The sequence below is a fragment of the Mus musculus genome, chromosome 14 (genome assembly GCF_000001635.26).
Source record: "Mus musculus strain C57BL/6J chromosome 14, GRCm38.p6 C57BL/6J".
Classification (NCBI taxonomy): Eukaryota; Metazoa; Chordata; class Mammalia; order Rodentia; family Muridae; genus Mus; species Mus musculus.
In genome coordinates, this window is record NC_000080.6 from 34,488,912 (window position 1) to 34,505,720 (window position 16,809).

Sequence of the window (16,809 nt, forward strand, 5' to 3'; positions counted from 1 at the left end):
AGAGATAAATCATAGTATGTTGGTATTCAGATGAGAACTGTTCTGTGGAATATGAGAATGAGGGAGGGGATGAGGCTGAGGCCCAATGGGAGTTCTGAGTACTCGCTAAAAGCAAATGTGGTTCACTCCACACCATGTGCTGGGGAACAGAGAGGATAACTGTCAGTGAGTTCTCGATTTCAGAGGCAGAGGACTGTTAATACTAGAGGGCAAGAGCCAAAGGGCATGATGTCCAAAACTGAAATGACTGAAGAAATTACAATTGCGCTACTGTTATAATATAACGGACCTAAGGGATCAGTATAGGTGGCTGAGATAAGGCACCAGAAGCTAGAGAAAGGTCATAGAAGTGATGCAAGAAGCACCTACCTAGGGAAATTAGAAAAAGGTCGTATTGGAGACAGGAAGCCATACAAGACACATTCTTCACAGAATAGAGGAAGCAAGGGTCAATGGAAAATTACAAGGAATATCATCTGACAGTGTAAGATTTTTTAAAGCCATGGTTTTTGTTTGATATGTTAAAATGAGAGGGTGGTTTCAGAATGCAGCAAACCAAAGCAAATGAGGACAGCTCACTTTAAAGTTTAAAGCAAGTAAGCGCAGCTGTAGAGATCACTAATCAAAGACAATGGCTTCGTGGTTTTAAGTGTATGAATAGTTTGAGTAGGTAGCCTTGGAGGTAAGAAGGTGGCATCAGATCCCCTGGGCTGGAGTTACAGGCAGTTTTAAGCTAGATGGTGGGTGCTAGGGGGGGAAAAATCCCATTTTCTAGAAGAGCAGCTCTTATTTAACTCTTTAGCCCTCATATTACTTTTTTCCCCCTTACGCTAACTTTAGAGAAAGCCTCTTTCAATTTCTCTTAATATACTTTTTCGAATTCTTCTAGCAGGACAACAGGGCTTCCACCTTCCAGATTCCAGGCTACTCAGTGCTACATGCCCTCTGACTATAAACTTCTTTTTAAGTTTGTTTTTATACTGATGGGCACCAGAGTATAGTTTTGGCTCTCTAAGTGCACTCAAAAAGCAACCAGACTTTGTTTGTCACTGACCCTTCAAAACAACGGATTTTTTCTGTGGAGGTAAGCAGGAAACTGAAAGCTTTATCTTCCAGAGCGTTCTCACCATTCAAAGCATGTCTGGGATGGAAACTGCCCAGTAGGCCAAAGATCAGCAGGCACAAGTAGCAAATGAAGCAACTGGTGAAAGTCCCAACCAGCTATTTCTGGCCTATAGGAAACCTGTTCACTATATTCATAGTCCAGTCACCTAATAGTAGTTTCTCAGTTGGCCATCTTGATTTTTTCTTAGGTACACTGTATACCTGGCAACATACATTGGTAAATACTATACTCTCTATACACTCTTGACTTTCCCCTCAAAAAAAAAGGACACACTCACACACACTTTTAAAACCCATGGAGGCTAGAGGTATCAGATCCCTCTGAGGCTGGAGTTACAGGTGGTTGTGAATCTCGGATCCCTTTGCAAGAGCAATAAATGCTATTAACCACTAAGCAATCTCTTCAGCCTTATACCTTTTCTTTAGCTTCTAATATTCCAATAGCTAAAGCTTCTATTAGTAACAATGGCATTAAAGATGCATTCATAGCCCAGCAGTGGTGACACATGCTTTTAATCCCAACATTTTTAGAGGCAAAGGCAGGTGGATCTCTTAGTTCGAGGCTGACCTGGTCTACAGAGCGAGTTCCGGGACAGCCAAAGCTACACAAAGAAACCCTGTCTCAAACACCCAAGAGAAATGAAGGAAGGAGGGAAGGAGGGAGGGAGAAAGGAAGGGAGGGAGAGAGGGAAAGAGCAACCAGTAGGGGCTAATACTCATACTCAATTTCATTTACTTTTTTTTTGTCTTGAACTAAACTGGTCTTCCTAATACAGTGTAAATGATACTATAGTTTCGAAATGTAAAATTACCCTTCAACCCTTGGGTGGCTTTAGTCTAGAGATCTAGCACATGTTTTAATTGACTGGAGTCTCCTCTTTCTCTCTCAACTGTCTTTATCTGATTTTGCTAGTCTAATTGACTAGCTTCTCTCTCTTTTTTCCCTTAAATCTGTGTAATATAAAAATCATAAATTCCTTTGAAGTCTTAGTTTTTAAAAGTCTGCCCATTAAAAAGTATAGCTGACAACTTTTTGTACTCCTTCCCAGCTACTGAGTTACCTAAAGTTTTCTCATGCTTTCTTACAACCAATCTGGTTCAAGGTCCAAGCTCACCCTGGACTCCTGAGGGATAAAGCAGTATACAACAGTATCACATGTCAGTACCACTGACGAGCTCCTGATGTGTAATCTCATAAGATATTGATTCAGCACTGATGATATAAGCAGGAAATCTAAATTTAATACCCTAAAAGTGCTGTTATTTTTAGAAAAAAAAAAAATCTGAATGACTCCTAGGAAACAGAAGTATACTTAAAGATGAATTAAATATACATTGAAAGGTAAAAATAAACTTACCATAGTTACTGATATGAATATATACTTAATGTATCTCAGACATAGTTTTCTTTTTTTAAAAAATGCTATTTCTGCAAGAGAACCCATGCGTACGGAATGCACAGGGGCCCAGCAGATGCTAGGACTATGTTCTTTGGGCTAGAGGTTCTAGTTTTTTGACACCACCTGGTTTTTACCTCCCTCAAGTTTGGTGATGCAGGCAGGAAGAATTTGCTGAAGGAGGTGGAAGCAGGAAGATCACCAGTTCAAGTTCAGCAAGAGCTACACATTTCAGTGGTGGCTCAGGCCTTTAATCCGAGCACTCAACAGAGGCGGGTGGATCTCTGTGAATTTGAAGGGAGCCTGTTCTATAGAGCAAATTCTGGAACAGCTAGGGCTACACAGAGAAACCCTATCTCAGAAAAGATGACAAACCACAACAACACCACCAGCAAGAATGTAGGGGAGAACATAACTGCATATGACCCAGTAACATCTTCAAACTTTGTATTTACACACTATCCCTTACTCTGAAGTTTCTTTCATTTTAAGTTATGCTATGTTAAGTTTCTTTAATCTTAAGTTATGGGAGCAACACTAGGTAATGATTTCAACTTAAAGTATGTCTATTTATATTTACAGATGTTGGCTGTGAGTAGGAGGATGAGGAGTTCTGTTTTTCTCATGGCTTTCCTATGTTCCCGACTGTTCTGTTAGCCTCATCTGCTTTGCAGGCTGCAGAGATGGCTCAGTAGTTATATTCACTGGCTGCTCCAGGGGACCCAGATTCCCAGCACCCACATGGCAGCTCACTGTCATCTGAAAACTCCTGTCCCAGAAGATCTAACACCCTCTTCTGCCTTGGGCAGCAAGACATGCATGTGGTACAGACATACATGCAGGCAAAACATTCATACATGTAAAAACAAACAAAAAAAAAAAAAAACAAAAAAACATTGTTTTCAAAGACCTGTTTTGAGAAAAAAAAAAATCTATACAGCTCTCTGAGGGGACCAGGATTCATATCCCAGCACCCAGGTCAGTAAATTACCTATTAACTCTGGGAGACCTGACACTCTCTTCAGGTACCAGCACAAATGTGCACATCTGTACACAGACACTGACACACACACACACATAAGTAAATATAAAGTAGGGGGCACTAGACAAAGGCTCAGTAGTTACAAACACTCACCTTCTGGAGGACCCCAGCTTGGTCCGAAGCACCCACATGGTAGCTCACAGCCGTCTACACCACCAGTTCTAGGGGATCTGATACCTCGGTTGGCCAGGGAGGCTCCAGGCACACATGCAGTGCACATACATACACGCAGGCAAACTATTCATACACATAAATATAAATTTTTTTAAATAATCATAAATAAGAATGGTCATAGCAGTTCATATCTATAAACTCAGCACTTGGAAGACAGTGGTAGATCAGAAGTTCAAGACCAGCTTCTGACATGTGACTTTTTAAAAAACTATGCAGAGTGAGTCAGAAATTCCTACCATGTTCTAGTTGTGTAGCTCTTGAAGATTAGCTAACCTTTGCATATCCAGTTTCCTCACCAGTCAAAGGAGCTGGTAACAGCACCTACACCACAGACACTCGTGGGATTTAAAGAGGTTCATATGTAGGATTCACAGTAATGATCTCATGATCTTACAGTAAGAAAATGTTAAGTATTGTTTAGTATATCTCAATTTCATATACAACTCCATATTTGACTTAATATACTATATAAAAGAATTAACATTCTTTTACATTACATTTTAAAACTGAAGCAAAATGAAAATACATCTCATGCTAAGATTATATAATCAGAACACACTTAGAAACAACACTGAAAAGACCAAAAGATTGTGAATGACAGCATTATAGCTTCATACAGAAAAATAAAATGGAACTTGGTGTCCACATGTCTTTAGGAGGACCCTAAGAAAAGGGGAGTTCCTACCCCTGCTGTCTTCCCACATAAAGTACTTCCATGGGCTGGGGATACAGGTCAGTGGTAGAAAGCCTGCCTAGTGTGTATGAGGCTCTAACCTTAACTCCCTGCATTTTTCAATGAGTAACGAGTAGGATACTTCTAGTCAACCTTTTCTTACTACTTTTGCTCCCTCTCCAGCAGCTATTTTTTTCATGAAAAGTTCATGAGAACGTTGGATTCATTCAGCAATATTTACCAAAACAGAACACCTGACCAGATTTATTTTTTAATTAAACTTTTTTATGGAAACCTACTGCTGTAGAAGCATTCATACACACACATTATATGCAAATATATAAATAGTATTTAAATGGAGTTACTTATCATTTAATGGGGGAGGTAATGCCCCAACTAGACACCATATTATATCAAATAAAAATCCCAGGATCAAGAATGGGTTACATCTTTTTAAGGTATAGGCTAACGGGGTCCCTTAGATCACCACACACACACACACACACACACACACACACACACATTACAGGATGTTGCCAATGCTGTCTGTTACTCTCCACCACATACCTATGTCATCAGACATTGAGAAACAGCACTAGCACTCAACTGGTGGCTTCACTTTTACAATAGACATGCTTCTGAAAGAGAGACGTGGTCATCAACCTCACCCAGCTACAAAACCTACAAGCTACAATATCAACCTGCCTCAAAATACACACTAATACAATAATGGCACAAATGTTCCACGAGTAACCACTACCATCTGATCGGATTTAAGCCTGATCAATGTGATAGAACCATACTTGACACTGTTAATGAGAAAAAGAACCTAAGACTAGCCAGATAGGTCACAGGCCCTCGGGGAAAAAAATCTAATGATTATACCAATAAAAGGACTCCTGATAATGTTTTGCCATACCAATAGATCAGTGCACTGCTGAACCCTAATCAGAGAAACTCCTTTTTACCTAACATAGAGACTCACAACCAATGTGATGAGAGTGAGAGACTTTCAAGTACTCAGCCCTAAATGGCTCTTCCGGCTCCTCCTCTCAAGGCTAAAGAACCTATGCAGAAGAAGAGGCAGAATGACCCGGGCGTGGTGGCACACGCCTTAAATCCCAGCACTTGGGAGGCAGAGGTGGGTAGATATCTGAGTTCGAGGCCAGCCTGGTCAACAGAGTGAGTTCCAGGACAGCCAGGGCTATACAGAGAAACCCTGTCTCGGGGGGGGGGGGGGAAGGAAGTGACAGAATGACACTTAAGAGGCAGAGAAGGTGAACTACTCCAAGGAAACAGTATTTTCCAGAAATAACAGGACTGATGCACAAATGAACTCAGACAGCAAGCACAAGACCTACTCAAGTTCAAACCAGATAAAAATCTCAGCACAGAGAAGGGCAAGTGGGCACAGAATCTCAGCCCTAACTAAGAAGCTATTTGCAATTGATAATGGCCTGGAGAGAGAAACCCATTTTCTTCAATCCCAGGGGATAACATCCTCTCTGGCCTGTGTGAGCAGCACACATCCATGGTTCAGACATACATTCAGACAAACACACAAAATAAAAATAAAATCTACAAGAAATTTAACTTAAATGACTTTGTCATTCCTCCTCAATGATATGATCAGAAAAACCTGGACAATCAATTTACTCTTTCAGCCAAATTGATATGAAAATAAATTTAAGAAGAGCAAAGATGCCATACAATTAGATCCGAGTTATTACGCCACTCATTTAAAAAATAGTGTTACAGGGCTGGTGAGATGGCTCAGTGGGTTAGAGCACCCGACTGCTCTTCCGAAGGTCCAGAGTTCAAATCCCAGCAACCACATGGTGGCTCACAACCATCCGTAACAAGATCTGACCCCCTCTTCTGAGTGTCTGAAGACTGCTACAATGTACTTACATATAATAAATAAATAAATAAATAAATCTTTAAAAAAAAAATAGTGTTACAGCTACAGAATATATGCTAAGAGGGAAGACGTTGTGGAGAAATACATCTAATAGAACACTCAACGACACTTAACAAATCTTTCATTTTGGAGAACAGATTTTGGAAAATTCAGTTTAAAGCAATTTTACTCATGTTTAAAGCATTTATATATATTTTTAAATAATATTATTTTAAAGTATTTTTAGAGAAACTTCTCTTTTCTTATCTCTACTTTGTTGTTGGGACTAGGAATGAATTTAGCCATTACAAAAGAGAAAAGGTTTTCCTCTGCTTTCTTTAGTTTCAGCAACTAGATTTTCAGCATTAAACTCACACACACACCACCTTCAAGAGTAAGACAGCACTATTTATAATTCAAGAGAAAAGGCTGGAAACAATTTTACCATTAATCAATACCGAACTGGTGAGCCTGGCTTGATGGTGAACACCTGGATGTGATCATATCGCTCAGGACTGAGACTGGAGGATAGCCACGGGTAAGATACTTCTTACCAAGGAAACTCAAGCGACAGAAAGAGCCTAACAAGTAACTTTTAGGATCCGTAAGTGGAGATCTGGATTTTTAGCCATGACTGTTTATATGTTTAGTAAGAGTCGATCTTCCCTAATTTATTCACAATTCCAAAAGGAAGAGCTTTCCGGCCATCCGAGTACTAGAGGAGCTTAAAAGCCTATGACAAGTGAGTTCTTCTGGAAAGCTCTGTTTCAGGAAGGAAAGGAGTTTAGGATAAAATTCCGTTTGCAAATGCCTTCAGGTCAAAGTAATTTTTATGACACAGAAGCATATTTTGGAGCCTCCTGCCATTAACAGAACCAAATATGTATGCACTTTCTTTGTACAAGGTATTTCATTTACACTGTTAGCAATACAAAATATTTTAGAACAAAATTCATGCACCAAGAAGCTAGCAACTCTCAGCACAGCAATGTGGCAGGAGCACCTTTGAGCTGGCAGATTAGAAAAGTGAAAACAGAACGATACTTGCCACAAGGAAGAATACAGAAACACTGTCGGCTGGGATACAAATTCTGAAGATCTAACAGAGTAAGTAAGTACTTCTATGAAGTTTGCACACCTTCTCTTAGAGAAGATGCATATGTAATAATTTATTCTACAAAATAGTCTCACAAAGAAAGACAGTACTACTTATAACCCAAGAGAAAAAACTGGAAACAATTTCACCATTAAACAATATGGGACGAGTGAGCCAGGCATAATGGTGAACACCTGCATGCAATCATATCTCTGAGGACAGAGACTGGAGGATAGCCACTTGTTCAAAAAGCCAGCCACTGCTATACAGCATGGCCCTGTCCCAAAAGCAAATAAAATCCAAGCATATCCACAAAATGGAATCAATTATTTTGAAAGAAAAGAAATCAAAATGTATTGACATAAAGTAAGTACCCACACATAGTCAATGGAAACAGAAAAAATGTTTAATTGGCCTATTTTGGGATAGGAAAAAAAAGAAAATGACACTAATCCCTATGCCTGTAATGGGAGGTAAGGAAGGATTACAGAATATCTCATTCTATCACCCTACTTCACCTTAGGCACAGATATATAACTTCTAATAGGTAAAGAAAGGGATTTTAAGGGGGGAGGGGTAGGTGCAATAGCATACACCTATAATCTCAGCATTCAGAAAATTGAGCCAACAGGCCTGTGAGCTCAGAGTTCAGGGATACTGTAAGCCACATAGGGAGAATTTGCTTCAAAAACACAAAATCAAAAACCATAACAAAACCCATTAAATAGTAATTTCTTTAACCCAATGTATCCAAAATAATATTTCAGTATGTAATCAACACTTTGAAAACATGGGTATTTTACATTTTTGCACTATTATAGTAGCTGGTATGTACTGTAATTTATACTTTATGGCATAATTCAGATTAGCCAGATTTCAAATGGCTAACAACCACACACGGTAAGGGGTACTGCAACAATCAATACAAACCTCAATATTTAAAACACAAATCTAGAAAGGTAATATTTAGGTGACTTAGGCTAACAACAAAATAGTAGGAAGTAAATGCCTAAGGAAATGCAGACTGAGCCAGAGAAAGGCAGTCTTGGATGATTTAGATTTTGTACTGTAAGCTAATAAGCCAAAGAAAAACATTTAACAAGGACAAATGATGAGTAAAACGATTTCAGTAATCTGTAAGTACTTTTTCTTCACCAAGAGAACATCACTGGTCATAAGCTCTTTCTTACTTGGAAACACTGCCAAGGCTAAATGAGCGGCTTTTCTGGCAAAAGTCAGAAACCCAGCAATGCCACATCAGGACCCAAAGCATAATCAGCAATATCAGCAACTAACTGCTCTGCACTGAAGTCATGGAAGTTTTCTTCCTTCCTTTTTTTTTGTTTTTTTGTTTTGTCTTGTTTTGTTTTTACTACATTGAGCAGCAGTGCACTACACTCATGGGGGTAAAAGGACAACTCGTAGGGGTAGGTTCTGTCCCTCCGGCATGTGGATCCCTTCCTAGAACTCAGGTTTACATCAAGATGAGCCCTCTTCCTTTCCTTTCTTTCTCTGCAATGGGAAAATGACCTGAGAGTTCACATGTTCTCTTTGACTTTTGAGACAAGAAACCAACAGATTCCAACAGGTTCTTGTGATATCCAAGACTGCAGCGCTACACTGCAATAGAAACAAACAGTGCCAGACATTTTCACCAAATGGGAAACTCAAAGTCTTACTGCTTTTTGGATAATTTTTTATAGTTCTCAAATTATCCATACTAGATATATTGCTCTCATAATTGTAAAAAAAATGTTTTAAACTGCTGAACACATCACAAACATCCTTACTCTACAAATCACATTCTAGAACAGATGTGTGGTAGACAAGCCAGGTTTCCTTGTTATCTACTAATGTAAGATCCCTGCAACGTCCCCTATGTAGATCTTAACTAACTACAGTTAGACAACTGCTTGCTGTCAACCTCTTTACTCAGGCCTTAAGCTGCTATTGCTTGTGATCTTTGCTAAATATATCAGTAGAACCTGGGAAGAAGTCCATAGTATAACCATGAGATTGCTCCAAAATTATTTTGTATTTCTTCAGATTCTAAAAGAATTACCCTTAGAAGGCTAAGAACCAAATGGATTTTGCCTTCTCTCTCCAGAGCTATCTTTAGGAAAACTACCATTGGCCCAACCCACGTGGTTCTAGAAGGACCACTACAGGTGGTGCTGAAAAGATCTTGAGAGAGAAGTGGGTAAGGAAGTGGATAAGGAAGGCCCAGACACTCCACGCATAATCATCTCTGTAGGAAACAGATTTATGCAACTAGAAAAGGTTTCCTTTCTCCTGAAAGTAGGCAGGCCCAGGTAAGCTCATAGTTAGTTACCAGTGACCCTCTTCTGCCAGAAAATGTACTGACAAAAAAACAAAACAAACAAGCAAACAAAAAAACCCACCAAAATGACAGAATCCAATTACACCACTAGATTCAGTCACACTCATTTCTAGGTTTCTTTTTAATATGGTGGGGATAGGGCTTTTCTTCCCTTAATGTACATTGGGCTTGTCAAACTGCAAGAAAGTCACTTTTGAGAACTACCCAATCAATCTTGCTGTCAAAATACACAATCTATATGATAATCACTCCAGATTGTCTTCCTCCAGCCCAAATCTCTATGAATTCCAGATCCATACAGAAAAATTTCCCAAAAGAGCCTCCTTTTTTTTTTCTCCCTATGATCTTTGGTATTGAAGACTGAACCCAAGGGCTTCATATCTATACAAGTGTGCACTCTACCACTGACTGCAGCCCGGGCCCAGAAACCTCTATGTGGTTGTTTAAGGGCTGTTTTAAACTCCTAAGATAAAAAACAAAAACAAGAAACAAAAAACAAAAACAAAACACTACTTGGGGCTAGTGAGGTGGCCCGGGGATAAAGGTGCGAGCCACCAAGCCTGCCCAGTGGCGTTCAATACCCAGACCCCACGTGGTAGAGAGAACTGATTCCTATGAAATCTCCTGTAACCTCCACACATGTGCCCACAAAGGCACACAATCAATCAAGAAAAAAAATATATACACTATTTTTTTCCACAAACCCCCTTCCTCCACACACACACACACACACACACACATATACATACATACATACACAGATACACACACACACATATATGTATACACACATATATGTGTATGTATATATGTATGTATGTATCTATGTATGTATGTATATGCCAGCCATTCAAGGACAACAATCCCAGTTCAAACTGCTCCTGAAAAGAGAGCAAGAAGGAAAGCTACTCTATGATTCTGTGACAATTATAATTCCCTGTACTAACACAAACTAAGACTTGTATCAGAGTTGGCAGGAATACAAAGAAAGTCAGGGTATCAGGAAAGAAAGCAGCATGTATAGCTGTTGCCTACAGACTGGATGGGAAGGCCTGGGGAAAGAGTTAGGCTTGCTCCATTAGCAGGGACAGAGCACCGTAAGCCAGCCAGGGCTAGGGAAGAGCTCATCTAAGCTCCATTGCCAGGCACAGTGTTTTACATAAAGCACCAGAAAGACTCAAGTTCAGAGACGAATCAGGATTTGAGAAATAATCAGACAGAAAAATCTGAACAGTAATTCATGGGCGGGCCAGCCACACAGCTCAGCAGGTCAAGGTGCCTGCCACCAACCAAGCCTGAGGACCGGAACTTGAACCCAGGACCCACATGGTAGAAGGAAAGGCTCACTCCTGCAAGCATACACACAGAAATGAATGTAACAATTCATGGGACTAAGAAACATTTTTTTTTTTAAGTGATGGGAAAAGTGAGACCTGGAAATCGTTAAGAGAAAGGAGGAAGAACAGAGGTAGAAAGAAGGCAAAGGGGAATAAGGTCGCCATGGCACTGACGCCCCCTTTTCACCCACTTCATTCTTCTCCCTAACAAATGTCAGAATGCAAAGTAACATGTTCAGAGAAGTCTTCCTAGATTCTCTAAGCAGCACCAGCACCAGGTCAGGTCTCCACTGTAAGCCTGTATAATACCCTACACTTTAATTATCATCACAATTACACTTAATTATATAGAACTCATCCTTCCACATGTCTCCCCCACTAGACTTTAAGCTCCACGGGTCCAGGGACAATATGTGTGGTTGCCCCCCACCCTTAGTGTGTCAGAATACAGCACATATCCCTCCAATGAAACACTGATGAAAACATGGCAAGGTTCTGTTTTAAGGGTGAGAAGTCCAGTGTTTAGATGGGACTAAGCTACAGCTCCTTTGTGAATGTGAAATCCTGTCAACAAGGAGTTAAGTCGATGGATGGTCACCAGAGTCGGAGCAGGAAAAATAAGTCCACTCCTGGCAGCCTCCACAGGACGGGTTATGGATGACTGCACTCTAATCTTACTTCAATTTTGCTCTATTTTGCAATTTCTCTTTAGTGACTATTTATTACTTTTGTAAGAAAAAACTTCAAAATGTTAATATGATTTGAAAAGAAAATATAACAGCCTGAGAGAAGAGCAAAATTATAGAAAAGTTTTTGTAAACTATAAGATCCTAAGTACATGTGTACTTTTAAAAATCCAATACCAGCCTGGTCTACAGCCACTTGAAGGCCAGCCTGAGCTATGTATTGAAACTCTGTATCAACACAACAGGAACAACAACAACAAAAACAACAAGACAACAGAGAGGATAATTCATGCCCCAATCGGTAAGAAAAGGAAATGAATCAAAATGTTAACTAGTAAGTGGGAGGAGGTCCTCTAGAAGGAAAATAGAATGGAGAAGAAATCCAAACCAAAGATCAACCAGTGAACTCTTCACTCTTAAAAGGGTAGGGAGAAGGAAAGAAAGTTAAAAAGGTCTCCCCCTAGATTTGGGGGGGGGGGGGCGGCGGCGAGGATATAAAACAGAGTACAGGTTTAATTAAAAACCCATTCCAATTTTAAATCTGTTTTCCATAAACTCTGGGTTCCCAAGAAGTGTTCATAGTTTAGTTCTGACACTAAAAAAAAAACAAAAAAACAAAAACTAAGATAGTTTTGTTCAACATCTTTTAGTTCGAGAACAATGATAAGCATTAAATTACCTTTTATTTTATCTCGAAGTTTAATTTCCCCTCACGAGCAAACACAAGTCGGTTTACAACTGAAGCAACACAGGAGTTCGTGAATAACTAGACAACGCTCCTAGGTCTTTGCACAATTTTGCTTTAGTAAGAAGGCCATACTCTTGAATACGACGTCCCTGGGTTCAATCCCGGCTCACTTATCTAAGTTATTTAAACCTCTGCGTCTCGGTTTCCTCTTCTAAAGCAACAAAGAATACAATAACCAGGGTTATCTTAAGAAGTAAATGGCGTGACACCGGTGCTAAGTTCGTATCATGTAGTCAGAACGGTTTGTAAGCTGTTTAAAAGAGAAAGCCTGCAGCTCTTTAACCAAATGAAAAAGATCCACACCACGACTTACAAGTCACAAAAACGCCAGGCACGACTAACACACGGCGTTATTATTTTTCTTCCCTGCCGCGTTGGAGGTTTGGGATTTTTGGTTTTGGTTTTTTTTTTTTAATTTTTAATTTTCCTTTTCTTTGCCAGATCTTTCCGCTAGGAGTCTGAAACGGGGGTTGGGGGGATGTAACGCAACCCAGCACAAAGTTTTACGAAATCGAAGTGCAGAATCACAACAGACATGGCAGCGGAGGCCGCGCAGAACAACAGGTGAACCAACTCGCAGGGACGGAGGGGGAAACCCGGCGCCTTCCCGCAGCCAAGTTGGCGGGCGGGCCGAGCACTTCGCCCGGCCTCCGTCCCCGCACTGAACACGCTTCGTTCTCGTTCTCTAGCAGGGTCCCGAGACCCAGTCCCCGCAGCAGCCGCCGCGCAGCTCCGGAGCGGGAGCAGAGCACCGTTCCCATTTAAGGCTTCCAGAAGCGTCCCCGGAGTGGTGCGAAGGCGAACAAAAGGGCAAGCGCGGGCGGGCCGGGCCGCGGGGCCGGGGGGTCTCTCCCGCAGGCCCCGCGGAGGCGCGTCGCGGCCTCCCCTGCGCCGCCACCGTCGCCCCCAAACTTCGCCGGCCTCCCGCGGCGCACCCGCACTCCGTCGCCACCCGCCAACTCACCGGGATCCCGAGAAACTCATCCTCCGGCGCTCGGCGCGGGCGGGCACGGACAGCCGCGGGGCGGCGGGGCCCGGCTCGGCCTCCGCCCTCGGCGTGCAGCGGCCCGGGCCCGGTCGCCCCTCGCGCGGCCGTACAGTCGTCGTCTCGCGCGGGGCCGACGCGCGGGAGCTCGAGCCTCCCTCCCCGCCCTTCCCTCCTCCCTCCGCCCTCCTCCTCCTCCTCCTCCGCGCGGCGGGCAAGCAGATTCCAATCTCTGCCGCCTCAGCCGCGGAGGACGCTCGCTCGTTCGCGGGGCGGGGGAGGGGCAGCGGGGGAGGGGGGAGGGGCGGCTCGGGCGAGCAAGAGGCGCCGGCGCGCGCGCACTGGGAAGGGCCCGCCAGCTCTGCGCGCACCCGCGCCGGGGCGCCGGCCCCGCCCCGGACACGAACCGAGCCGAGAGCTCGGCGGAAGCGCCCGAAGGGCCCGTGGAGTTCGGCGCCCCTCTGCCGGGAAGGAGGCCCGGCCGCCGGCACGGGGGCGCCAGGTTTGCCGAGGGGAGGGGGTCGCCCCTCAGCGCACGCCGCCGCCGCCACCGCACGCGTGACGGAGGGGCCCACTGGGGCAAAGCTGCGTGAAGTGGACGATGCGGGCACACTCCTTCTAGAGCCGGAGCTCGGGCTCCACGGGAGAAGCGGCCCGGTGGCTCCGAGGGCACCGAGGCTCCCGGTGCGGGATCGGTTGCCCGTCTCGTAGTTGTGGTTGCAAAGAAAGATGTAAGGCACACTGCATTCATTACTCACCCCCTCCCTTCCCCGTCCCCCGGTGCTCTCTGGTTCTGGCCCGCCGGGAGGAACGTGGAGGTGCACGCGTTCTCCGGATCACGTAGCGAAAGCCTGGTTTCGGCCCGGGGGCCCCGCCGCTGGGGTGGCTTGTGATCCGCGGGCCTGCGAATTCCTCGGGCGTAAGATAAGGAGCGGCGAGAGCCGGCTGAACTGAAGTCAGCGGACTATAAATACGACTCTCAATCCACCTTTGGCTCAGCCGAGTGACCTCGGATACCCTCCCGAGGCTCTTTCCATCCTTTTAGAAAAATGCAAAGAACTGTCACTACCTCTTTTCTCCCTTTCCCCTCTCATTCGCCATGCAAAATGCCCTTAAAAGTATTCAGTGGCCTGTGGATGAAGAAGGAAAAGATAATCCCTTTTTAAACCAGTCGTTAAATATATAACCTCTTCCGTTTAAGTATTTCAACAAATATTTCGTATTCGTTCTGTTAATTCACTTTTCTGAGAAAACTATAAATCTCTTGGGAAATTGTTTAAAATAGACAGAAGAAAGAGTGAAGGAAGAAACTGTGCCAGGCACTTCATACTTGTGTATTTACACACATTCTGGCCTGGAGGGAAAAAGCAAAACAAAACTTAGATCCCACGGTATTCCCTCATATTCAGCTGAAAATATGTACAGTCCCTTATATTCTAGTTTTAACTAACTGTCCTTCGTGCCCCCTTTCTCCTCCGTCAGCTTTTGCCTTTAGGGCCATCAGTGCCTCCATTGTCTTTTGTTACATTTGAGTCACATTCTCTCGTCTTTTTTCTGAGCTGTCTGGGTCTTGAGTCATTGCAATATTCTCACTGCACTGAAGGAATAGTGTGATATCAGAGAGGTTTCTTGCATCCACTAAAAATGGTGACTTTTCTTTCCGGATATTTCTATATACCACCCCTCTTGAATTTGAAAAGAAAGAGCAGACCTTTTGTTCTAAGAGATTTGAACTCGTTGGCCAAAGGCCTTATGCCTATCCATGTGTTATGACAGAGAAGACCATGGCAAGTGAACCAAATGGTGTGACTTCTGCATCCTAATTTGATTTGCGGGCTAGAATCAGTCTGTGAAATAGACAAGAATCTCAGGTTGGAGCTTTAGTGTACCAAGACTGGAATACACACACTGGTGTTGCCTGATTTGAGTTACATGCTACTGAAATAAGAGCAAAGTGGGCACGGAGCTTTATTAAGTCATAGCTTTCTTCTCCACAAAAAAAAGATCCTTTTCAAGTGTTTGGGACTGTAGCTTGGCTTTCTCACGTTCTCCTTAAATCAACTCACCTAGTACCCAGACTTAACTCCTTAGCACATCACAGTCCACAGCCAAGTGAACTGGGCCAGGACATGGTTTGCTTTTGGGTTCCTGGCATGTATCAGCATGCCAGCCTGTTTCTCCGGTTTGCCTGCCCACTAAATGAACAGAGCCAGAAGCCCAAGGAGACATCTGGACACGTATGGTCTGGCCCCCAAAGTCAAAGGCAACACTTCAAGGTCCAATTTAACATTCTGTAATGCCGTAGAATTCCTTTAAGTAGGTTAATAGAAGGGACTAGAAATGAGCCTTTTCCTCTGGGCAGTCAGTTTTATCCCAGGTTCTAAAACTGGCATTTGTTGCCTAAGCAAACCAGGAAGCATTCCTACCTGATACTGATAGCTCCCAGCTCCTCCACAACACTTTTTTTTTTTTTTTTTTTTTGGTTTTTTGAGACAAGGTTTCTCTGTGTAGCTCTGGCTGTCCTGGAACTCACTTTGTAGACCAGGCTGGCCTCGAACTCAGAAATCCGCCTGCCTCTGCCTCCCGAGTGCTGGGATTAAAGGCGTGCGCCACAATGCGCCGGCTACCTTTGTTTTATTTTTTTGAAACTGGGTTTCTCTGTGTAGCCCTGGCTGTCTAGGAACTTGCTCTGTAGACCAAGCTGGCCTCTGCCTCCCAAGTGCTGGAACTGAAGGCCTTTGCTGTCAACCAGGCTTCAGAACACTTTCTAATCACCTATTCTATATTAATACTCCAGGCGCTCGTTTTCTTTATGTTGCTTTTTATTATCCGAATTTATTTAGTTTATGAACAGAACCCCTCCACCCTTTAGGGTTTAAACTCCAGGAGAAGACTGGCCAGTGTGTTCTCCACTCTCCTCCGACCTTAGCTCCTGGCTTGCAGTACTACTTGTTAGATACTTGCTGCCCGGTGTCTGTTAAGTGAGTGAGACAGATAAGCATGGATTTCCTCTGAGCTCTTCTGAACCCTGTCACTATGACCCTTTCAGTGTTAGAAGGTGAGCATGACTATGTGAAAAGGGTGAGGATCGGCCAAGGAAACTGAGGATTACGTCATCTGTAGTGAAATAGGGACTTCTGCCTTCAGGGACCCAAGTTCAATAGATTAATCCGAGTTAATCCGCCCCAAGTCATTTTCCTGTTGTAAAGATTTTATGAGGCAAAAGGCAGCAGTAAGTCATTGTGGGTATAGAGATAAGAGCTCAGGAAAGACCAGTGGAGGGATGCCCGTGGCAAGTGACACTT

At 43.2% G+C, this 16,809-nt stretch overlaps 1 protein-coding gene across 5 annotated transcripts in view; it reads right to left on the reverse strand.

The window, feature by feature from the left end:
- Bmpr1a (bone morphogenetic protein receptor, type 1A) overlaps positions 1-14,425 on the reverse strand; it is a 92,276-nt gene extending 77,851 nt beyond the window's left edge. The window contains exon 1 of one of the 5 annotated variants that reach the window (XM_006518470.4): positions 14,263-14,425. The gene's annotated coding sequence lies outside the window, so the exon portion shown is untranslated. Of the gene's footprint in view, positions 1-12,450; positions 13,211-13,483; positions 13,739-14,262 lie in introns of those variants that run through there. The other 4 variants (XM_006518469.4, XM_030247615.1, XM_017315806.2 and 1 more) reach the window with 4 other exon arrangements.
- Positions 14,426-16,809: the final 2,384 nt, after the last annotated feature.